Source organism: Mus pahari, chromosome 5, assembly GCF_900095145.1.
Source record: "Mus pahari chromosome 5, PAHARI_EIJ_v1.1, whole genome shotgun sequence".
In the NCBI taxonomy this organism is placed as follows: Eukaryota; Metazoa; Chordata; class Mammalia; order Rodentia; family Muridae; genus Mus; species Mus pahari.
Window position 1 is genome coordinate 83,884,226 of NC_034594.1, and position 25,065 is coordinate 83,909,290.

Genomic DNA, 25,065 nt, shown 5'->3' on the forward strand with positions numbered 1-25,065 from the left:
TACCCAATTCATTCTATGAAGCCACAATTACTCTGATACCTAAACCACACAAAGATCCAACAAAGAAAGAGAACTTCAGACCAATTTCCCTTATGAATTTTGATGCAAAAATAATCAATAAAATCATCACAAACTGAATCCTAGAACACATCAAATGGATCATCCATCATTCCTCCACAGAAGGGAGGAATTACAAAAGAAAAAGACTTATATGCATGCTGTCTCCCTCCTCATTAGTCTTTGATTGGGCAATAAAATAGGAATTTCTTAGACAAAGAAGTGCCATTTCTTCCAGCTGACCAGTCACAAGAGAAAGACAGTGAAAGATGGATCTGAACTAAGGAGTACTGTGTGGCCTGAACACCCAGAGAAAACTGGACAGTGAGGGGAAGTGATAGAAGATGAGCCTCAGTCCCAGCCCTAGCACAGATGAAGGGAAATCCATAATTTAGCATGAAGCTTGGGATCTTAGTGATGTACCTGCATAAGCAGCTGTACTCATAAGGGAATACTCTGATGCTCAACTTCTTGAACTGAGAAATATTTTCAAGAAGTTAAAGCACTTATCATGATCTAGTTTGTGATGTGGTAGGGTATGGAGACAGACAGAATCAGTCTGAGTGTGGTATAAACAGAGATACTAAGTAATAAACTGATTAGTATTCTGAAAAGGAGACTGCATAATTGGAAACAATGTGAAGAAATTAATCAAGATGGAGTGGCTCATAGAAGCCATTAGTGACACTTAGCAGGCTGAGGTCCCATGGATCTCAGGGAATGGAAGATATTATGACAAGGACATTCAGGCATTCCTGAAAAAAATGGGCATGAGAGAGGCACTGTTGCATGCTGTGTTCATTGGGCCAGAAAGGACTGTACTCACATCAGAATTAAGAGAGAAGTTATTTCACCAGTACCTATAAGAGATGGGAGTGGTTTGACTGAGCTCTTTGATAGGATGTGCTATTTACAGTGTAGAAGTAGCTATGGCATGTCTGAAGGGACTGGTTCAGTTGGTCAGTACATTTGTAAGGTATTAAAGTATTCAGGAAGAAATGAACGAATCAGAAAGCAGACAATGGGGCCTGACCTGGTCATTTGAAAGTAACTGTAGAAGGTTTGTGTGAAGTTAGAGTTTCTAAGGAAACCACTGATAGGAAGCCAAATAAAATGCTTGTAAAACTCTGGGAGGTTTAACAGTTCAACGGTTCAACAAAGAGTTTTGGATCACATAGTTCAGGCGGAAAGAAGAAGCCTGTTTTACTGTGAGGCAGTTATTTCCAGAACATACGCTGAGTACAATTCTCCCTGCAAGAGAGTATACTGAGATGGAGATTGTACATTCATTTTCAGACCTTTTCAGTAGCCAGTTGTGACTGACAGAGAGGCAATCAAAACAATGGTTTAGAGTCTGTCAGAACTGGGGATCTGGCTCAAGTGGTACATGCAGTAGGGTGACTGTAGTCCTGCTCTTCCTTGTCACCGATCAGGGATCAGCAGCAGGAGTTAGTCCCCTATAAACTACTGGATGGAAAGACACATGTCATCTCTGTTGCAGTACCTTAAAAAATGAGGTCAGATGGTTTGTGGAGAATGACTATGGATTATAGAAGTTCGAGATTATGGAAGATCTATGGAATTAATTCCCTAGCCAATAACACCATACCCAATATTACTGTATTAAAAACTGAAAATCTTTGATACAATACATGTGATGGGTTAATAATTTCTTTCTGGTGAATCTCAAGATCAGTATGTGCTTGCTTGGAATGATTGGTAGCATCCCTTCAAGGATTCTGTCCACCCTAGCAAAACGGGTCCATGTCTTACAGATTTGAAAAGGCATCTGGAAAAGGAGGAGGACAGCAGTTGGAGGTCGTGAATGAGTACCTCTTGTGTGGGTGAAACAAAGCACTTCCCAGTCACAAAGCTGTCAATTTCTTCAATGAAAAGAACTTCAGTGCTAGAAATGGGCTGCATTTCTGGGAGTTGTAGAGGAGGCAAGATCCTGATGCCATTCAAACATCAGGACTATTGCCCCTACTTCAGGTTCCATGTCAGAACTGGACAATATGTCCTTATTGCTAATGAACCAATACCCACATATTTTTGTTCTAGGACATAAAGAAATCAAGCTGAGATTAAGGTAGAAATATCTTTCCAGACTAGCCATTTTTTTCCTTATCAGTTGTTATACTAGGGACACTGTCACCAATAATGCTACTTCATTATGGACAATACACACTGTATCATCAGCATGTCAGACAGGATTTACATGCTTGTTGCATATAGGCACAATTGTGATGGGTGCAAGCAACTGATTCTTGTTGGATTTACATTTCAATTCATGGGAAGAAAGCTATATTTGGTACTATATACCAGGATAAAACCCGATGGCTGGGAGGGACTCAATGGGGACAATTTTGCTATTATTTGGTCAAACAGATGTCATTTGTCTGTAAAATTGCCTTCTAAAGATTTCTGTTTACATCTACAGATCTCTGCTGCTATCAGAATTAGTTTTGAAAGTTCTTATGATGAGGAGGAAATGGTTGCTGCAGGAGACTCATCATTGATTAAACTGCTAAGAATAGGTTACTCTTTCTGTAATGGTGGTACTATTTCTGTAGTACGGTAGCCCAATGTTCACTCAATAAAGGACTATACAAATACCAACTGACATTCAAGAACCTGGAAACATCATAAAGGAAAATCAGAGGAAAGGAATGGCTACAAACTCACAGCTACCAACAGCAACAAATAGCACTATTCAAAAATGATGAAAAGCCTGCTTCTTTGTAAGCTGATTACATAACAGCTTCATGTGCTAGAGACAAACAATGCTTATTATAGGTCTCATCAACATAGTTTCTTCCACTTGATCTGATAATTGTTTCACAGGTGGTCACAAGACCATATCACTATGATCTCAGTTTAAATGCGTTCCATAGGACAGGGTTATGTATACCTCAAATGGACTGCATCCATCTTTCACATTTTCTTCTATCAGGAAGAAATTAGAAACTTCAACTTAATGACAGCATTTAGGAAAGAATCCATAAAAAGTTAGAGAAAAATAGATGAAAAAGCAAGGAAAAGTAAGGAAGACACAAGCAATATTCTTCAAAGATCTGTATGGTCTCATAAAGGAGTATATCATGATATATTATATAATAAAGTTCTTTTAAAAAGATAGTGTAAGTTTACTTTCTTCTGCTTATAATCAATAGAGCGTTCCTTTCAGATTTTTTGTTAGACACATATGCTGGGAAGGCCAATTACAGGGTGCATGGTATCTGCATAGAATTATTGCAGTTATGGATATCTAAAAGCCAGGCTCACAGTACATGAAATCATCAATCTTTTTAAAATATTCAAGTGTATGGTTATTACTTCTAGATTTAATTTATTCCCAATTAAGTTGTCTTATTACCAGACTTATGTATTCCATTTTCTAAACACCCTTATTTGTTTGCTTCTCTGTATTTCATATAAATGTATCAATTCCTAGTCATAATTCCTTGCATCCCTTATTCCAGCACACATCCCATTAATATTTGCTGAATGGGGATTTTATGATTAAAGTAAGTTGCTTACTTTGGGTCCAAAATGCCAATGGTTTAATTAATGTTACTCATTTCCTACAAAAATTGCTAAGCGTTTAGCTCTTATCTTCAAGGGAATTTTTTCTTTTGTATTTGCATTAAACATAAACATAAGCTTTGTGGAGGTTAATGTAAGTCTTGGCTTGTAAGCACTGAGATGGAAACCAAGGAAAGAGGATAACTTTATCAACAAATACTTGTAATATTTATTTCACATAATTATTTTAAAAGCCTTACAACATGTTATTGCCTTTCATGCTGCAGGGTTCTCAGTGTACCAGCAGATAAACAGACTTTGGCTTTGTGAGGCAGTAGCAGTGCCAGTCAGTGCTCTGCTCTGAGGAAGACAGTGCCCTTCCTGTGAAAGGGCAGATCACACCAGTGCAGCGAGGTCTACCATGTTCCAAGTGCACAGCATTTCAAGCAGCCCTTTGTCTGTCTACTTCTCAGTCCACAAGGTACTGGCTACACTTTCTTCAAATAGTTAAATGCTGTCAAAAGAGACTTGGTTTTTATCCCGGGAAAATAAAGAAGGCTTTTTTACCCTCAATTTGTGTGCCATTCCTAGCTCTTGCAGATGAAGAATGAAATAAACACTGCTCTCAGGATTTTGAATCTTTAATAATGTAATAAAACTGCTAGATCTATGGAACCATTGACCCAAATCCTAGTAGTATGCACCATGAATATGCATTGTTTACTTTATTTTTGTGATTATAATACAATTACAACAAGTCTTCCTCCCTCCATACCTTCCCATGTATCCCTGCTTTCTCTCTCTCAAATTCATGGCCTCTTTGTTCATTAAGTGGTGTTATATGAAAATATTTGCATATACATATAAATTTCTAAGCATGAAATAGTGTTGGATAGATAGATAGGTAGGTAGATAGATAGATAGATAGATAGATAGATAGATAGATAGATAGATAGATAGATAGATAGATAGATGTTTTGAGGGTAGACAATATATATTGGTCTGGCCAATTGGTATGCTTTTCCCTGGGGAAAGACTACTTCTCCCACTTGTACTATTTTGTAGTTGCCTGGAGTGTGTGTCTCTGTGGTGTGTGTGTGTATGTGTATGTATATGTGTTTGTTTATAAACATACTTATATACCTATATACACATTTAGCAACAATTGATCCAAAAAGAGGCCATGAATTTGAAAAGGAACAAGTAGAGGTATATGGGAAGGTTCAGAAAAAGGAAAGGGAAGGAAAAATGATATAATTATATTATGAATTCAAAAAGTAAAATATATGGCTATAAGCTGCACCTGCCAGAAAACCAGGTTGACTTCTTGTAGACCTTCTCCTCTCTCTGTTTCTCAAGACCTAATGCAGCAGTCTGGTCTCTAACACTACACTAGAACTCCAGCTGCAGCCTTCCCTTACCCCTCCTCACATCTCCTAACCTTCCTCTACCCATTTGTTTCTTTTTTCAGACTGCCTATCCAGTATCCATGCCATGGTGATGAATAGCAGCTCCTACCATAGCAATAAGTAGTGTGAAGGCAGACCCACCCCTCTCCAAATGCTTCTTAGATCCAATCACTGCATTGTCATTTTCAGTTCTGCGGCTGGAAACCTGTTGTAGTCTCCCTCTCCTCTCTAACCCCATCCTCAATGGATTATAAAGTCATTTTATTTGAACTTTCCTTCCTCCAACTTATCCCAGTTACCCAACCCCCAACAGCAGCAGACATTCCCTGTGAACACACCAGCCAAGCAGGACAGGAAAGCAAGCAACATACCACCATTATACTCTCATAAAATCTGGAAAGGAAACAGAAACAAAGGATCAAAAGAGCCACCCGACAAAGACAAATCCAAAACCAGCACTGAACTCTTTAATTGTCCCAAACCTTGATGTGGAGATACATAAAAATGCAATCAACCACCAGGGCAATATGTCTCTACTAGAGCCCAGCTATCTACCACAGCAGTCCTGAACATCCTAATATAGCTGAAGCATAAGAAAACAACCTTAAAACCAACTCTAAGAAGATCATAGTAGTCCCTAATTAAAAAGTAAATGAATAAATACCTTAAAGAAACCCATGAAAACATAAAAGAAACAGTTGAAGACATGAATAAATCCTTCAGGGAAAGTGAAGAAAACAAAAACACACAGTTGAAGCAAAATATAAAACTGTTTAAGACCTAAAAGTGGAAATAGAAGTAATGAAACAACTGAGGCAAATCTGGAAATGAAAAATTTAGAAATTGGAGCACAAACTATAGAGATATGTTTTACCAGCAGAATACAAAGATGGAAGAGAGACTCTCAGACCCTGAAGATTTGACAGAAGAAATTGATACTTCAGTCAAAAAAAAAAAAAACAAAAAACATTAAATCTAAATAAACTTAGCACAAAGCATCCAGGAAATATGTGACATTATGAAAAGAACAAACCTAAAATAACAATTATACACAAAGGAGAAGGAACATAGTCCAAAAGTCCAGAAAATATTTTCAACAAAGTCATAGAACATGTTTCTCCTAACCTAAAGAAGGCATATGGGAGATACTAAGAGAAGCATTGTGACTTGGAAGTGGATGAATGTGTTTCTGATCCCCGTATGAATAAGGCCGTATGCCTCAATGAGATAAGATATACCTATCTGTGTACCTTAAGAGTATTCTGGTGTGAACTTTGAGTTGATATGGTAATTAATGAATGTGTCTACATGGTGCCATGTGTCAGCAAGCTCTTGGGCTTACTTCTGTGACTATACACCTGGAATCTTTTGAACAACTGTGAACTTAATTTTGATGAATATGCCACCCAGCCACGTCTTCATGGAAGACTGTGTGTGGATGGAGGAGACAACTACTATTGTGAATGCATGGGTAGTGGATTCACAGGGACACATTATGAGAATTTAATGCCTCTTTGTTGGTCAAAGTCACTGTTAATAGTTATATTTGAAACTGTTGGTCTGGATACCCAGGTACCCTGTATGACAAGGACAAAAAACGAAAGAGATGTATGTGTGTGTGTGCTGAGCTTTCGTCAAAGGATCATTAGGGACACAGACCTGCCTTCCTCATCCAACTAACTTGAAGCCTGGGGCTATATTTGAACCTGTCAGCCTGGATTCACAGACAGGAGCCTAGCATAACTGTCTTCTGAGAGGCTCCATCAAGCAGCTGACCAAAACAGATGCAAAGACCCATAGCCAAGGATTAGACCAAGCTGAGTCTTGAGGAAAAATTGGGGGAATATTTGAGGGCCCAGGACAGAATATGGACTCGACAAGAAGGCTAACAGAATCAACAAACCTGGACTTACAGGAGCTCCCAGAAACTGAACCAACAACCAAAGAGCTTGCAAGAGCTTAACCTAACCACCCATGCAGTACATATGTAGCAGATGTGCAACTTGGTCTTCATGTGGGTCCCCCAACAACTGAAGTAGGAACTTACCCTGATTCTGTTGCCTACCTATTTATCCTGTTCCCCTAACTGGGCTCCTTTGCCTGATCTCAATGGGAGAGTATGTGCCTAATCGTACAGGGACTTAAGGGGTCAAGTACTCAGTATGTTGGCACTCAGAGGGTCACTTCCTTTTCTCTGAGGTGAAGGGGAGAAGTGGCAGGGAAGGGTCATGTGAAGGGGACTTGGAGAAGAGGGAGGCTGTGATTGGGATGTAAGGTGAATAAAAAAAATGAAGGGAAATGTTAGAATTAAAGAATTTTAACCTCTTGGGGGGGGGACACATACACACAAAACTATTGCCAACTCCTTTCAGCTTTGTTAACTGTAGCATACATACTTCTTTTTCTTGGGCTTGTTCCACTCCCTCTTAGCAGTATTCCTTGACAGGTGTCCCATGACCCTGGCATCTCCAGCATCTTGGGGTCTCCAAGGTAATTCAGGCTTCATCTTCACAGTTTCATGCATTGGCCTCTCTAGGCCTGCATGCATGAATTCTGATGACATATGCCTGGCCTAAGTGACTTTCCTTAGTCATGGAAGGCAATTCTATTCCCCATCCCCTTTGTTTGTTTGTTTGTTTCCTTGACTCTAAACCAAGAGGCCAAAGCTGTCAAGTTCTACAGCTTCCTGGGGCTGGAACTTGGCCTTCTCATTCCAATATTTTTTATCAGTTTTTTGTTTTAATATCATGATTTTATTCTTTGTCTATTCTTGGCTGTACCTCTGTAGACCAGGCTGGCTCAGTCTCAGAGATCTCTCTGCTTCTGCCTTCTGAGTTTTGGAACTAAAAGTGTACACAACCATGTCCAGCCCTGAAGTTTTCTTTAACTTCTTTTCAGTTTCTTTCATTCTTTTTCACACGTTGAAAACTTAGCTGGGCGGGGTCTTGCCCTGAGGTCACGACTCCCTCTTCTCCATTTAACATCAAGATTTTTTTAAACCTGCTTCTCTACTTGACCAAGAGACTTACTTCCATTCCACTTTCCGGTGTCCTCTTTCTCCTTAAATTGTACACTTTGCAACTTTTCTTCCTTAACTTTATGCTTTTCATTATAGATCTTTATAAGACTGATCACTAATAGCCACATGACACAATCCAAAATAGGCTATATTGAAATCTCCTCTGCAAACAAAATAACCCCAAAACTCTTCAATTTAACTTCAGGTAAAGTTTTTGGACAAGGGCAGAAAACAGTCACATTCCCCCCCCCCCAAAGTATTACTAGAACAGTCTCCAAGGGCACATATTAAAATTCTTCTCCTCTGAGCCAGGCAGTGGTGGCACACGCCTTTAATCCCAGCACTTGGGAGGCAGAGGCAGGCAGATTTCTGAGTTTGAGGCCAGCCTGGTCTACAGAGTGAGTTCCAGGATAGCCAGGGCTACACAGAGAAACTCTGTCTCAAAACAAAAACAAAAACAAAAACAAAAAACAAAAAAAAACTAAACAAAACAACACTTCTCCTCAAATGTCTTGAGCTAGGCCCTCACCAATGAAATCATCCTCAGCACCACTGTCTCATTTGCTCCTACTGAAATGACCTAATAAGGTACATGTAATCCAGCTGCTTTTCTGATCCCAAAATCAAAGTCTCTATTCCTCCAAACAAAAGCTTGATCAGGTCTGTAACAGAATACTTGGTACCCTCTTCTGTGTCATGGTTTTACTGCTGTGAAGAGACGCCATGCAAGTCTTTTTTTCTGCTTCCTCCTACTCCTTTCCTTTTCTAATTAATTTTACATCCTGACTGCAGTTTCCACTCCTTACTTTTTCCCAGTCCTGCTTCCCGCTCCACCCCACCCCGCTCTACCCTCCCCTGTCCTGCCCTCCACTTCCCCATATCCATTCTTCCACCCATTCTCATCAGCAAAGGGGAAGCCTTCCATGGATAGCAAGCCCTAACATATCTATCAAGTTGCAGTCAGACTAGGCACATCTTCTCCTATGGAGGCTACTTGAGGCATTTCAGTAGGAAGAAAGTGCCCCAAAGGCAGGCAACTGAGTCCTGAGACAGCCCTTCTCCTCCTTGGGGCTGTTAGGAGCCCCAAGACCAAGATACACAAATTTAACATATGTGCAGAAGGTATAGGTCATCCCCATGCAGGCTTCCTGGTTGGTGGTTCAGTCTCTGTGAGCACTTGTGGGCTCAGATCAGTTGATTCTATAGGTTTTCTTGTGGTGTCCTTGTCCCCTCTGGCTCATACAATCCTTTCCCCTATTTTGCACGATTTCTCCAAGCTCCACCTAATGTTTGGCTGTGGGTCTCTGCATCTGCTTCCATCAGTTACTGGGTAATGCCTCTCAGATAGCAGCTATGCCAAGTACCTGTCCAGAAGTATGGCAGAATATCATTAATAATATCATGGGTGGGCTTTCTCTCATGGTAGAGGTCTCAGACTGGACCAGTCATTGGTTGGACACTCCCTAACTGGATGTTGGTGTATAGAAAAATGCAAATAGATCCATATCTGTCATCCTGCACAAAATTCAAGTTCAAATGGATCAAAGTCCTCAGCATAAAATCATATACACGAATGGGGTACAAATCCAAACAGAATTCTCCTCAGAAAAATCCCTAATGACTGAGAAACACTTAAAGAAATGTTCAGCAGCTTTTTTGGATGGGGATAGCAAGAGGACAAGATATATCTACTAGTGTCTCCCGGCTTATATGGTGAATCCTCCAGGATTTGCCAGTGAAGGATTTAGATTTAATATGGTTTACAATATTAGGATTCTAGTTGCTGTGCCCAGCAATTGAGTTACCATTGTTTTTTTAACTAAGTTTGTGTGGTGTTTTCCTTCACAAGGCAGTTCACCTGGGTTCTAGAGAGAAAGATATGGCAGCAAAACATGGGTTTTCCAGGTGTACACCACAAAGGCCATGAGGGTTTTGAATCATGGGGCTGGCTTGATAGTGCCCTGCCAGTGGGAATTTAGAGCTGGGTAGAGAGAATTTGGAGCTCTGAGTCAGAGAGTCTCCATGAGATAAGAACTGGCTGGCCAGACCACCAGGGCTGACAGTAGCTGGATGAAGCGAGGAAACATGCTGTACCCGATTTAATATTTCCCTCAACAGTACCTGTTCATCTTTATCCTGGTTTCGAGGTCACAGTTTTAATGGGCCTGTAGATGCTCTGAGTCATATCTTTGCCACCTTTCCAGGCCTGATCATAACCACTGTAAATTTTATCTTCTCTACCTGCAAATCCACTGCCCATACCCTGTGGAAAAAAATGAATGGCACCAAATTAAAAGGTATAACTATCCAAAGCTGAATCTGAATGCTTAGGAGTTAATAGTTCCATTATTACAGCTAATTATAAAACCTCAACTGCAACATTTATATAAAATAATAAACAAGTATAAACTTCTTCATACACATTTGAGTTCTGACTTAGAGACTAGGATTTGGATAGCCCTGGTGCTGCTTTAATTTTGATGCTGATTCCATTTCCTGGGGAGGGGTTGCAGACAAGGAGTGAATCACATACATAGGTGACTTCTTGTGAACTTTCTCCCCACCTTAACTTGTAAAATAAATGCTGTAGCCAGTGATTGGACAGTGGAAGGGAAGGTGGAGCTGAAAAGGTTGGGGAAGAAGGAGAAGAGAGAGAGAGGTAGAGAGGAAGGAAGGAAGATGGAGGAGGAGAAAGATAATACAGATTCTGCCAGGCTTTAAATAGCCACAGGTAGGTATGAATATCATAAGAGGATAGAATGATTGTGATAACTCGTCTAATCTAGGTGGGCATCTTGTATCATTATCAATTGGCTCTGAAATTATTGTGTGGGCACCTTGTGAGTTGAGAAGTTGTTGATATATAAATCTGACTAATTAATTATAACCATGACAAAGGTTTTTTAACATTTCTTTTTTGTTTTGTTAGATATTTTCTTTATTTACAATTCAAATTCAAAACCCTTTTCCGAGTTTCATCTCCAAAATTATCCTATCCTCTCCCTGCTCCACCTGCTCTCCAACCCACCTACTCCGGCTCTCTGTCCCTGGCATTACCCTATACTGGGGCATAGAACCTTTGCAGAACCAAGGGCCTCTCCTCCCATTGATGACCAACTAGGCCATCTGATGCTACATATGCAGCTGGAGCCATGAGTCCCACCATGTGTTTTCTTTGATTGGTGGTTTAGTCCCAGGGAGCTCTGGGGGTATTGGTTAGCTCTTATTGTTGTTCCTCCTATAGGGCTGCAGACCCCTTCAGCCCCTTGGGTACTTTCTCTGGCTCCTTCATTGAGGACCCTGTGCTCCATCCAATGGATGACTGTGAGCATCCACTTCTGTATTTGTCAGGCACTGGCAGAACCTCTCAGCAGACAGCTATACCGGATCCTGTCAGCAAAATCTTGTTGACATCTGCAATAGTGTCTGGGTTTGGTGGTTGTTTATGGGATGAATCCCCAGGTGGGGCTGTCTCTTGATGGTCCTTCCTTCAGGCTCTGCTCTGAACTTTGTCTCTGTAACTCCTTCCATGAGTATTTTGTTCCCCTTTGTAAGAAGGATCGAAATATCCACACTTTAGTCTGACTGGTGTGAGGTGTAATCTCAGGGTTGTTTGATTTGCATTTCCCTGATAATTAAGGATGTTGAACATTTTTTTAGGTGCTTCTCAGCCATTTCCTATTCCTCAGTTGAGGATTCTTTGTTTAACTTTGTACCCCATTTTTTAAATAGGGTTATTTTGTTTTCTGGAGTCCAACTTCCAATATATTGCAATTGGCACACGTCTTTATGATGCTGGTTCCTAGTTGTTATTCTGCATTAATCATTTGTTTTTCCTGTTTCACACAAATTATCTTCCTTTGCTTAGTTGGTTAATCTGCCTAGCATACCTTTCCCATGATCTCTACATGATCTTACACAAATGTTCTGTCTTAGATAATAATCGTGTTTTTCCCTTTAGAGCCTTGTGCTCTTAAGAATCCATTTTCCAGATGGACACTTGGGAGTCAGAGGCAGGTAGATCTCTGAGTTCCAGGCCAGCCTGATCTACAGTATAAGTTCCAGAACAGCAAAAGTTACCATCCTGTCTCAAAATAAAACAAAAACAAAAGCAACAAAACCAATCCATTTCTTTCTTTATTTTATGCTACTCATTTTTTAATCTCCCGTATGTGAACTTTTGCATACCTCATTGCCCAGGCTTCTCCTTGCTAGTTATGTAACTTTGAACTCTCTGTTGCATACCAAAGAGACTTTTACATAGGGAAATTTAGTAGTATATTGACTTTTGAAGAATTATATAAAGCTGAGTACAAAAGCCAATGTCTCTTGCCTTAACAACACTGCCTTTGTAAGCCAGGGCTCAGCTCACCTGTGCCCACAGAGCCAAAGGAGCCTAAAGAACAGTAGGAACAATAGGACTTGGTTGTTTACTCAGAGAGACTTTTGCTTGGGAAAAATATGGCTGTAAATCAACAGTATATGTTCAAAATTTCAAAATGCATGTTAATATTTTTATTAGAAATTCTGACACTTTTCCTAATGCTTCGAATATAGAGAACTTTTTTTCCTTGAAAAACTGTTCAGTATTTTAAAATCTTATGTAAGATTTCCACAAATAAGTAAGTACTTCAAATAAAATTCAACATTTTTTGATCTGATGCATAACACCATTTTTCTTTTTCCCACACTGCACTTAGCAAAATGTTGATTTAATTTGTTATTTTTCCTAGTTCATGGAGTCAGTGTTAAGTTAGAATATTTATTTTTGTTCATTTTGAGACTAATTGCTTTGAAAATGTAGTTGAGACAACCTTGAGATTTTAAACTCTTTGTGAACCATAGAACAATGATTACTGTGCTCAAGTCATGAAAGAAGTGAATCAAAAAGCTAAATTCTGTTAGCTTGTGACTCAGAATTCAGTGTTCTGAGCTTAACTATGCAACAGCTTTTATAAGTTGTAAAGAACTCTGAAAGTGAAAGTTTCACTTCTGACTCCAGAATGGAGGAGCAGAGTGCCTGACACTTATGAGGAACACAAGGCTATTCAGTGAGGGAGTGACAGCTCTGGGTCTACAATGAGAAAGGTTTAGAAAAGTCTGCATGCTTTAATGTCAACTTATAGCTTTACTGCCGTTCAATTGCAAATATCAGATCTTTCCACAAGAACAAATTTCATGCTAAGGGAAGGAGAGATGAGACCCAGGAGTGTGGACTATCTGACAGCATTTGTGGGAAGGCAGCAAGGGTCTGGTGGAGCTGACACCCTGTAATGTGCATTCCAGTCTTCATGAGTGATGCCCAGAAAACCAACGCTTTGTGTTGCTTTTATTTATTTGTTTGTTTGTTTGTTTGTTTATTCAGAAGTGGTGTGTTTCTCCCTCAGCAACTCAAGAGTGGGCAGCCATAGAGTGGATTCCCAGAACAGCCACACTGAGAGCCTGACAGAGTTTTAGAGTAATAGTACATGAGTCTGTTTACTTTGTGGTACCTTTCCTGCCTGAAATTTGTAGCCTTCTTCAACGTTACTGAGGTATATATCAAATTTCTAAATGGTGCATTACACTAGTGGATCTCAGCCTTCTAATGCAGCAGCCCATTAGTACAGTTCTTCATGTTGTGGTGACCCCTGATCAAAAATTATTTTTGCTGCTAGTTCATAGCTGTAACTTAGATGTTGTTATGAATCATAATGTAAATACTTATTATGCAGGACACCTGATATGTGATGTGTATGATGACATTATTTTCAGTGGATGTTTGTATTTAATATATCTTTAAACTCCTCAAAACTGACATTTGTAATAACTGTTAAGTCATTGGAACAGTTGAATCAGATATGTGTCCTTATAAAAAAGTCACATAATTAGTCACCTCTTGGAGTACGTTGTGTATGGGTGTGTCTCTCTGTATTCTGTACCACCAGAGAGCAAAATGCTAGTAAGATGCTGGCATGATGCTGGCAAGATGGTACCTATAGACCATCACAGATTTCATATTTTGTAAATATTTGTTCTTCCTCACCTGCCTAAAGCAATCTAGAATTTTTTTCTGATTGGTTGTAATGAAAGGATGGCCAGCAGCTGGGCGGGAAGTGGAACTCAGGACTTCTTGGCAGAAAGAGGACTGCTAGGAGAAGAATCAGAGGTGGGAGATTCAGCCAGTGACATGGCAAGGAACCAAAGGACCAAAACAAAACAGAGAGGTAGAGCTGGCCATGTGGCAAGATGTATTCACGCAAGGATTATTCAGTTTAGAGTAGCTGGGAGACTGCCTAAGCTAAAGGCCAAAGCTTTAAAATATTGAAAAGCATCTGTGTCATTATTTATATAGCTGGAGCGTCTGAGATAGTCCTGCTATAGTCACCAGAATCAAGAGTGGGGCTTATAGCACCAGAAGGGAAGAAAGAAGAACTGCACTTTTTACCATTTTGTTTTGAAATTATAATATATTTACTTTATGTCTCCATTTCCTTTCTTTCCTTCAAACCAGTGGTCCTCAACCTTCCTAATGCTGCCACCCTTTAATATAGTTCTTCATGTTAGTGTGATTCTCCAACCATAAAATTGTTTTCATTGCTACTTCATAACTGTAATTCTGCTACTATGATGAATCATATCGTAAATATCTCTGTTTTCTGATGGTCTTAAACTATCCCTGTGAAGAAGCCATTCTACTGTTGTGGGAAATATTTTAAAAAAAGGCACCATCCTGTGCTAGTGCCTGCTATTCTCTTGCCCCAACGATCTTGATCTTGATGCCTCCATGGCTAACTCTATGTAGTGACAACCTATCTCCCAGTTCTCTTGCTGTGGATTCTGCTCACATTCCCAGCCATCCACCCTTGTGGTCAGCAGTTCCCAAATACCAGTAACCTAGTAAAATCAAAACTCTAGAGGCTTGTAGTTTATAAGTCAGATTTATATCAGTAAATACTCACTCCACAAAACGCCTACGCAATGAACTCAGAGCCAATTGATATTGATGTAAATTGCCCTCCTAGATAAGTCAAAGTGTCCTGCAATTATCCATCCCTTATAAGATTTCATAGCTACCTGTGACTATTTAAAGCCATGCAGAATCTGGATCTTCTTTCTCTTCCTCTGTTTTCCTTCCTTCCCCTCCCTATCCTCTCTCTCCAATCTCTAAAAATCTCTGCCTGCCTTCCTTTTCCACTGCTCAATCACAGGATCTCACCTTACCTTGTGCCTGCCCTCACTTGCATATAAACATCAATCTAAGTTTTATCCCAAAGGGGTTGGCACCCCTGGGTTGAGAACCACTACATTATACATTACAAAGACAAAGACTCACACAAGTTCTAATGAAGATTGCAAAGTGACAAATAGACCTTTGCTAGCACATGCAGACAAGAGCAATTCTAGTTGTGGGACAAGGGAAATCTCATTTCTATTTAATACCTTTCATTATGAAGAAGAAGAGAATAGAAATAAATAGAAAGTGAGGTTTATTCTAAGGTTTGTGGTCAATCAAAAGGACCCCTTCCCAGAGTTCTCTTGTCCTTTTTTCTTAGGTTCTTCTTAAGTAATTACAATGTAAATCTTCTTTATGTATTGTACATACACAGACAAAACTACACACTCACACTCACTCATACACTCTCATACACACTCACATATGCACACACAAACACATACACCTTCACACACACACACTGACATACAAACACTCACACACACTCAAACACACTCACACACATACTTTAACATTGTCTTTTAAACATGATCTTAAATAAGAACATTACATCACAGAAATGATGGAGGATAAAACAATAACTTTATATATTTTGAAAAGAATTTAAAACAATGCTCAAAAGCATGTTTTTTGGTTAAACAGGGTTACAAAGACCAACCAACCAACTGACATTAAGAAGATTCATTTCTGGAGGCATATGACAGATGCAGGTGATGCCTTACATGTCTGCATTCCAACTGGGAATTCTGTAATTTTTAAGAATCCCTGAGACAGAGAATGGCACAAATGGCTGGCCCCCAGTTTGTAGTGATTACTTATGTCTGTATGGATGTGGCACTGGTCAATAATAAATCTGATAGCCTTTGTCTTAGGCAGGAAATAGGAGATGAGACATCTGGGAGACAGAAAGAATTCTGGGATAGAGTGAAGAATAGGAGATTCGCCCAGGAAGATGTGACAAGGCAGAGACAGAATGAGTCATGATACCTGCGCACAGGTAACTAGCCACGTGGCAGAATGCAGATTCAAATAAATGAGTTAGTTTAAATTATGTTCTAGTCAGAGAAGGGCCTAGCTATATAGCCAAGGTATTTCTAAATATATGTTCAAGTCAGACTTACTTCTGGAACTGTGGAGCTTAGAGGAAGATCCAGAGTTAACTTCTACACCAGTTAGTATATAGGTTTTATTACCCCTCAAGCAAATGCCCATGCACATCTGTTTACTGCTGTCAACATCCTAGCCTTGAATGAAGATCCACAATGTCAGGTCTGCTTTCCATGCCTCTGTTCTCATGCCTGGCTCAATGCCCAGCTTCCCATGGATGCTCTGCTTCCTGAACATTTGTCCAGTGAATGAATGAAGGTCATGGGTGCCCATTGTTGTCTGTTTAACTTCCCTGCTTTGTACTGTAACGTCTGAAGAATCTACATTTGGAACTGTACTCTAAATGGACTCTTTTGTCTTTTTTTTTTTTTTTTTTTTTTTATTGAAAGGGGCCTTAGTTTCAAGGGCTCAAGCTCATTTTCACTAAAAGAATATGAAGAAGGGAAGTGTGAAGACAAAGGCTCCTGCTCAGAGTTTGACTGACATTCTTCTCTGGAATGCTAATAAGCCAGCTGAGAAGCCAGAGTCCTTGATGTGGTGCCCAAATTGGTTTGAAAAGGAGTGGAGTGACCCTTGTAAATGAGTTTAACTTGCTTTTTCACATGGATAGAAAATGTCAGTTTGCTGTCATCTGTGCTGCCCCCGTGTAGCTCTTCATGTTCTACATGTCATTCCTCCCTTCGATTTCCAGCAACCTCAAAAAAGACCTTAGAAACACACAGCTGTGATGAATGCCAAGCCAACTCCTCTTCCTCTCTTTACCTTTGTTATACTTGACGGCTGTCCTTGTCACTCCCAAAAGTGCAGGAATGTTGTTGAGAAACAGGATGTCCTGTATTGCTTCGGTATCCAGACCGTGACTTCTCTCTCCCAAACCCCTAGTTGTGGCGCGCAGTGGCACTGAGACTTTTGGGAAAGCCACAGAGGACTCTGAGAAGGACAGGCACCTTCTGAAGTGTGTTTTGCCTTTACAGTTACCTGATGGTGAGCGAGCAAGAGAGGGTTGTTGATATGTATCCTCAGTGTTCTGTTCTTGAAGCATATCCTGAAACACCACGACCGACAGCTTCCTGTGGTTGAGGCAAAGCCCTGATCTCTTTCCACGCCAGAAGCCCCGGCCTGCAGGTGTTCGCTCCTCTTGCCCAAAATCAAAGATCGAACTCATAACTTTTCTCAGTACAGGTCACAGCGTCGGTAAGATCACTTGGGAGATAACAATGTACGTTACAGATATTTTTAAGCACCAAAGGCTTATTTTCTTATTCTCCCTTTCTCTGACCCCTTCTCACCTTTAAATAAAAAGAAAAAGAAGACATTCATACAATAGTGTTTGATTATTAATAGAGTCTTTCTTTAACACAATCCACAAATCCTACATATAAATAGATGTACAATTGTACAATTTTAGACAAAAATAGAGTAGATGTTTTCAAGCACAAAGGCCAGTAATTATAGTAATTTCCTATTTCTTGGTTCTCTGATTGCCCATACCTCCAGATAGCTTCAAATGACATTTTACAGCTTTTGGTATGGCTTCACTGATGGCTTTCAACCTTCTGTTAAGTATTGACAATTTACCTCTGAATGGATGGCAGTGTAATGGTATTATTCAAATGGGAGAGAACAAGAGTCATTTTACAGTTGCTTTATAGACAGGGATGAATAATCCACGCAAGCAGTTATGGTGAAAGATGCACAGGAGAGATGATTGTAGCCACTGAGAGATAAAAAACAAACTGTGCCATTCCCTCTGCAGGGCTCTTGCATAAAGGTATAAAAGCAATTATACAAAGCTGACATTTCTCCTCCTGCACACATCATGGAAAGTGATGGATAAGACGCCAATGTTTAAAAGAGTAATAGGTGGGGTAATTCCTGGTGATAGTTGCCTGCTAAAAAGACCACACTTCTCACCTTCCCTTGCCACCAGGCAAAGCAGCTGTAAAAGAAAGGGATTGTTGGAGGAAACTTAATGTAGGAGTATTAGTCATTTTCTCCCCTTTGAAAGTGTTTTTTTTTTCCTTGTAGGCATTTGTCATCCATGCACAAGGGTGACAGGAATACCCACTTGCTGTGCATAAACAAGGTCTCTCTCGAAGTCAGAGCAACTTTCTTTTTTTTTCTACCATCTCTTTTTTAAGCCAGTGCCACAATAATTTGATGACTGATGCTGTGCGCTTCCCTAAGTCCCTTTCCTCTCAAAGGCAGTAGAAAATGAAGGCACCTCCAGATTTTCACATCTCAAACCATGTTGGTGACCTCATCCCATTTGCCAGCCCGGTCCTCCCCCTAGGTGCTCTTCTGTCAAGCAGTCTGATGTGTAAGACACACTGGCTTTCTGTATTTCTACTCTACAGTGGAGATTCAGCTCTTCCATCCACACCCTGTGTTTTCTTAGTGGTGAGCCATTATGTGACCTCGTAAATGACATTTCCAGACACATTGCTCAGACAGTGACTACTGGCTGCAATTGAATGATGTCAGTGACTACTTGTGGCTCTCCTTTTCACATGACCCTGGTGACAAAAATTACTAAAATTTCAGTGACTTCTGTGCTTCCCCTTACCATTTATGTATGTATGTATGCATGTATGTATGTATGTATGTATGTATTCATTCATTCATTCATTCATTCATTCATATTTTCCTGACCTCTTCCACTCAACTTTAGAATCCCTGAACATTGAACACTAACCTACTAAATCCTCTAGATCTCTTCCTTACAAGAACCTTACAAGCACAACCTTGCTATCTGAGCCCTACGTTGTGACTTTTTTCTTTTAACAGCAGAATGACTTTCCACTTTTAAATTCAACTAATTTTCCAATTTGTCAGGACTTAGTGATTACGACTTGATTGTCTTTCTCTTCCCTCTGATGGCCATGCTCTTTCTTCTACCACCGTGCATTTGTATGCTAGCAGCCTCTTACTTATTAAGAGTTCATCTGTTCCCGCTGCTTATTTTCCACCTGAAATTCTAATCCTCTGTTTGTGACAACATAATCATTTCCACAGCAACCAATTGTGTTGTAGCAAAGCGGGGATTAGGCTTCAGGTGGGAAATAAGCAACAAGGGGCCTGGGAACTCAGAAGACAAAAGCTGAGTGCCATTTATATGCAAATCCCCTCCTCAAAGGTGGAGAGGAGAGTGGGAGGAGCCAGGCTAACAGAGTAGTAAAGAAAAAAAAGCCTGCTTTGCTTTCAATAAACTTACACACACACACACACACACACACACACACACAGGGAACTCCGTGGTCCTTTGCTGTTTGATTGGTCAGTCGATTTTGAGTCACCCATTGATCAGCTGATTTATTCATTTTACTTCCAGATATACAGCTGTTAAAAAGGAATGATGATGGTTTGAGTGCACTGGTGAGTGTGGGCTCTGAGAAAGGACCGAGAAAGAACTGCTTGGTGAAAGATACTTCCTTTTTCTCAACGTTATCTCCCAAAGGACTTTCAGACTTGGGGGCGGGGGGGGGGGCGGGGGGCAGAACATCAGGACAGTGTGCTCCTGTCTTATTCTCTTTTGACCCTAGTGTAATAACAGGATAAATGGTCCTTTGAGATTTCATAAGCCAAGATTATGGGAAAATGCAAAGTCAAAAAGTAGCTGAGGTATGCAGGGCAAAGGAACAGTCTAATAAGTTGAGACTCCATTGGAGTGGGCTATGTACACACCTGTCTTCTAAAAATACACCTAACTGTTAGGACTGACACCTGCATCAAGCCTCTCCTCCCAACAGTGGGAAAATTTCTTTTCTAGTAAGCATAAAAAATGCCCTTCCAAGGACAGCTTCTCTCCAAGCATATCTCAGAAGTTATCTAGTATGGCAGGTTGGGTGCTAATCTGGCCTAGATCATTGTGTTTGTGTGCTATAAGGCAAGTTGTCCTACGAGTGAACATTTTGGGATACAGTAGACATGATCCAGGTGATTAAGCCATGAGATGGTCAGTTTGAAAGGACTTGGGATCATCTACTGTTGTAGTAACAGTAACAGGAAACTCAAAAATAAACAAAAATGCATTTCCTTTCGATCAAAAGAATGGAATCTCTGGCATAGAGGGAGGACCAACATTCTGGTTAAGGATGACACAACCACCTTTACAGCATGTTACGGAGATGAGCAAAATAGTTACCCACTAGTGAGGTGCTATGCTCTTCCCTCCCAGAACTCTCACTAGCACAGTTGTTTGAAGACCTGCCTCTGTGCAACTTTAGCAGCTTGCCCACTTTCCTGAAATGCCTAACCTTTCCTTTTCTCCTTTTATCTCTGTTCTGTCCATAACTGTTCTTCAGCTGTCTTCTAAATCATTCAGACCCATATTTCCCTGGTTGTTTGTAGCAACTCTTGCAGACCTTTCCCCAAACTTCGAGTAACACAGAGACAAAATTTCTAGGCAAGGAGGTGAGGGCCTTTCTGGATTGTTTAATTAAGGGAAGACACATCCAGAGTGTCTGTGAGTGAGACTGTCCTATGGACTAGGTCCTGTGTGGAAGATAAAGGGGAAAGTCAGGGAGCTGCAGCATCCACCTCTCTGCTTCCCACTGTGGGTCCAACTGGCCAGCTGCCTTTTCCTCTTAACAGCACAGCTGAGAGTCACTTCCATGGTCACCTTTGCAGTGGGGATGGAGAACACCTTCCAAGAGTGCTGCCATGAGAAAAGGACTGAATTTAGGACTCTTTGTTTGCACATTGAAGCTTACTGTTGTTTGTCCTCATTATCTTTCCGACAAGATAGTGAAAGAGTCCATTCCAAGGACTGACTCCGGTTGAAAGTCAACTCACTCCAACATTCAACCTGACTCATGCCACTTCTCCAAGATCTTTCTTTTAAGCTATACTAATTCTGGGGTATTAAAGAAAAGGTCCAAGAGACGTATACTTACAGGTAGCACTGAATGGACACAGTGGACTGTTGCATGCTGATTCATTTATGTTTGAATGGAAAACATCACTGAAGAAAAAGAGTCCATGAACTTGGGAAATGGGGGATTGGATTTGGAAGGGATTAGAAGTAGGGAAATAAAGGCATAAATGATGCCATTATATTCTAATTAAATAACAATAAAAGCGAAAGGTCTTTTCTTCCTAACTTGGGAGATACCTGCACATCTCATGATCAGCTCGTTCACCCCATTAACTGACTTTCTCTTGCTGTCTTGTAACAGTTCTTTCCCCTATGTGATAATGCTGCAGACAGAAACAAGTTTCTTCTTACCTAAATTCAGATCTGCTCTGACAATGACATGTACAAATTCAATAGGTTTTCTAAAAGACTTGAATTGACAACCTCAAATTCAGTTTTCTTCAACCTAATTCTCTCTCTGAATGCAATATGAACAAAGAAATAGCCTTTCCCCAATTTTCTGCATTAATGACATTATTTATTCACTTTACATTTCAAGGTCTACCTCCCCTCTTCTCCCAGTCCCACACAGCTCCTCCCTTGTTCTCCCTCTTTTCCTCTTCCTTATCCCCATCTCTGCCCGAGGGTAGCATCCCACCCTGGCATCAAGTCACTGCAGGACTAGGTGCATCTTCTCCCACTGAGGTCAGACCAGGCAGCCCAGGTAGGGGAAAGGGATCAGCAGGCAGGCAACAGATTCAGGGACAGTCCTCTCCCCAGCTATTGGAGGACTCATATGAAGACCAAAGTGCTCATCTCCTATGTATGTGCAGGGGTAATGAAGGCCAGTCCATGCTTGCTCTTTGGTTGATGGTCCAGTCTCTGGGATACCCCAGAGTGTCCAGGTTAATTGACTCTGTTGGTCTTCCTGTGGAGTCCCTATCCTGGAAAGAAAGTTAAGTATGTAACCCTGAAAGTAACTTCAACTCAGTTCCCTTAGGGATCAAACTTCTTAGGATTTCTGACTTGCCCTACTTAAAGGCCTGAAATACTTCTGTAGCCACCTTCTGGCAAAGAATCATAATGTTTTATTAAGAAGCAATTAGTGGATTTTCTTGATTTAGTTTTTAGATTGCTTATTGATAATGTATAACAATATAACTGGTTGTTGTATGGATCTTTGGCTCTTGCCCTAGCTTTATTTACCCTTGCTGTGATAAATATCCTGGCAAAATAAAAAGTTTTCTTTGGTTTGCAATTCCAGGTTATTGTTCATTACTGTGGAAATCTAAAGGCAACAGGAATTTGAGGCAAAAGTTCCATATCCAAAATTTCACATTCTCTTCTCTTAGTATAATATCTCTTGCCCAGGGAATGGTGCCACCCACAGTGGCCACATTTTTCTACCTCAGTTAACAGAATCAATATAATTCCCTTCAGACTTACACACACAGATCAACCTTATTTAGCCAACTCCTGACTGAGACTTCCTCTTCAGGTGTTTCAAGATTGTCAAATTAAAAATTAGATAACTACAACTCCAATCCATGTTTAATACATTCCTTTGCAGTCTATTGTTTCTGTGGACGCTTTAGGACATTCATATCATCTATAATCAAGCTAGTTTTCTTTATTCCTTTCCAGATTTTTTTTGTCTGTTGTTTCCTTGTCTTATTGCTTTGGGTAAGACTCCCAGGAGAAAGGGATTGAAGCAGAGAAAAACATTCTTGTCCTGTTCTTGATCTTAAGAACATTTTCGAACTTAAGCTACAGTGTTGCTTGAAGGACATTTGTGGAGGACCTTTATTGAATTCACAGAGTCTCTATGTTGTTTTCTGTGATGGTTTTAAATTATAGAATTGTTAGATTTCATAGTTAAATAGATAATAATTTCATAAAAAGTAGGTTCCATCTTAGATATTTTGGGGAGATGAGTGTCATATTAACTGATTATCATATGCTGAAGGATGCTTTCTTTCTGGAGACAAATTTTATTCCACGAAGCATGTGATTTCTTTAATATGCTGCTGAGTTTAGTTAAATAGCATTTTCTAAAGTAATTATGTACTTATATTTATAAGGAATATTAGCCACTAGGATTTGTTTCTTGTCTTGTCTTTTTAGGTATCACAGGTGACCTCCGAATGAGCTGTGAAGTGACTTCTACTGTGGCAGGAAAGAACCTGTGAAGTGTTAGTTACCATGCAAAAGTTTGGTAGAGTTTACGAATAAAGACATCTGAACTTGTCTTTTCCTTCAAATAATTCTTAATACTCTTTCAATCTCTTGTTTCAGATCTCTTGCTATCTTTCTACACAGTTTGATACTTAGTATTTTCTCAGAAATTTTTTCCAATATGTTTTCTAATATTTGGCTTACAACTTTCATAATAATACTTAAATAGTGCTCTTTCTAAGTTTCTACAGGGTCAAGAGTGGTCTTTCTTTCATGATCCTAACTGGAATTCTCTTTTACACCTTTCCCTTCTTCTGTTTTAACCTCCTACTTCTTTTTTTCCAGTCAGCATAGCATTATTATTTTGCTCCTCAGTCAGTCTGTTAGCAAGGACACACAGTTCTCAGCATTGGTGCAATTATGGTACTAAAACCCACTGGTAGATGTATTAGATTTCTTGCGCATTTTTGAATCCTTTATAACTAAAGAAGGCTGCATGCTTCCTTATTCTGTTGTGCTAGGAACCACTTTTTATTAAATATGGTGCATGGCAAAGGTAAGAGCAACAGTGAGAAAGACACTGACAACAACTCAGCCCTTGCTTTTAACCTAGTAACTTAAGGTGCAGTTGTCAGTTATTCCAGGTAAACTCTACATCTTCATAGTGGTATCAGCTAAGACTATTTTTTCCAAAGAGGTCTACATTTTCAGCCAATGGATAGGATTTCTTGAGAACGGCATGAGACCGGAACACTTTCCTGTTAAGAGCTGTACTAATCAGGGATTTTTTGAATTACAGAGCTTGTAGTCTAGATATACATTACTATGGTGACTTATCAGACTGGCTGACTAGTCCAGTAATGGCTGCCCACTTAATGGAAAAAATGACAGCCCATTAGATGCTTAGTTTGGCTTTTACTTTATATCTTTATTTACCTTTTAGGTGAGTTAATAAAGTATAATTATATATTTATGAAGTATAATGTGATATTTTGCTATATGCAAAGATGATATTAAATTAATTAACATATCTACTACCTCATATTTTTTCTTGTCAAGAGAACATTTAAAATGTCCTCCTTTTTGCAATTTTAGTACACACAAAACATTATTACTGTCTATGGTTACTGTGCCATGCAATAGGTGTTGGCATCACATTCTTCATGTTTACCAGGAACTTTTTATCTTTGATTAACATCTCTAACCTTCTTCCTTCTCTCCTCTCAAAATCTGGTACCTATCCTTGTACTTTTTAAGTTTTGCACCTAAATTCCACACATAAGTGAGACCGTGCTATTTCTGTCTTACTGTTCACTATAAATCACTGCACGTAGTCAAAGACTGTGGCATGGGCTTTAGAGGAACTCTTAATGTTTGGGAGTGAGAAAGCTGGTGAACTGCAAGGGTAGACCAGTGATCTTATTGAAATCATCTCTCTGCATATCTTCACTTCATTTCAAAATCAAATTATCATAACCATCAAGAGGAGCAGAGAAAAGAAGACAAAATATATTAAATATATTATTTTTGGTGACATTCCTGATAATAGTGGTAGTTTTCCTCTAAGTGTGCGTGCGTGCATGCGTGTGTGTGTGTGTGTGTGTGTGTGTGTGTGTGTGTGTGTGGTGTGGTGTGTGGGTGTGTGTGTGTGTGTGTGTGTGGTGTGTGTGGTGTGTGGTGTGTGTGTGTGTGTGGTGTGTGT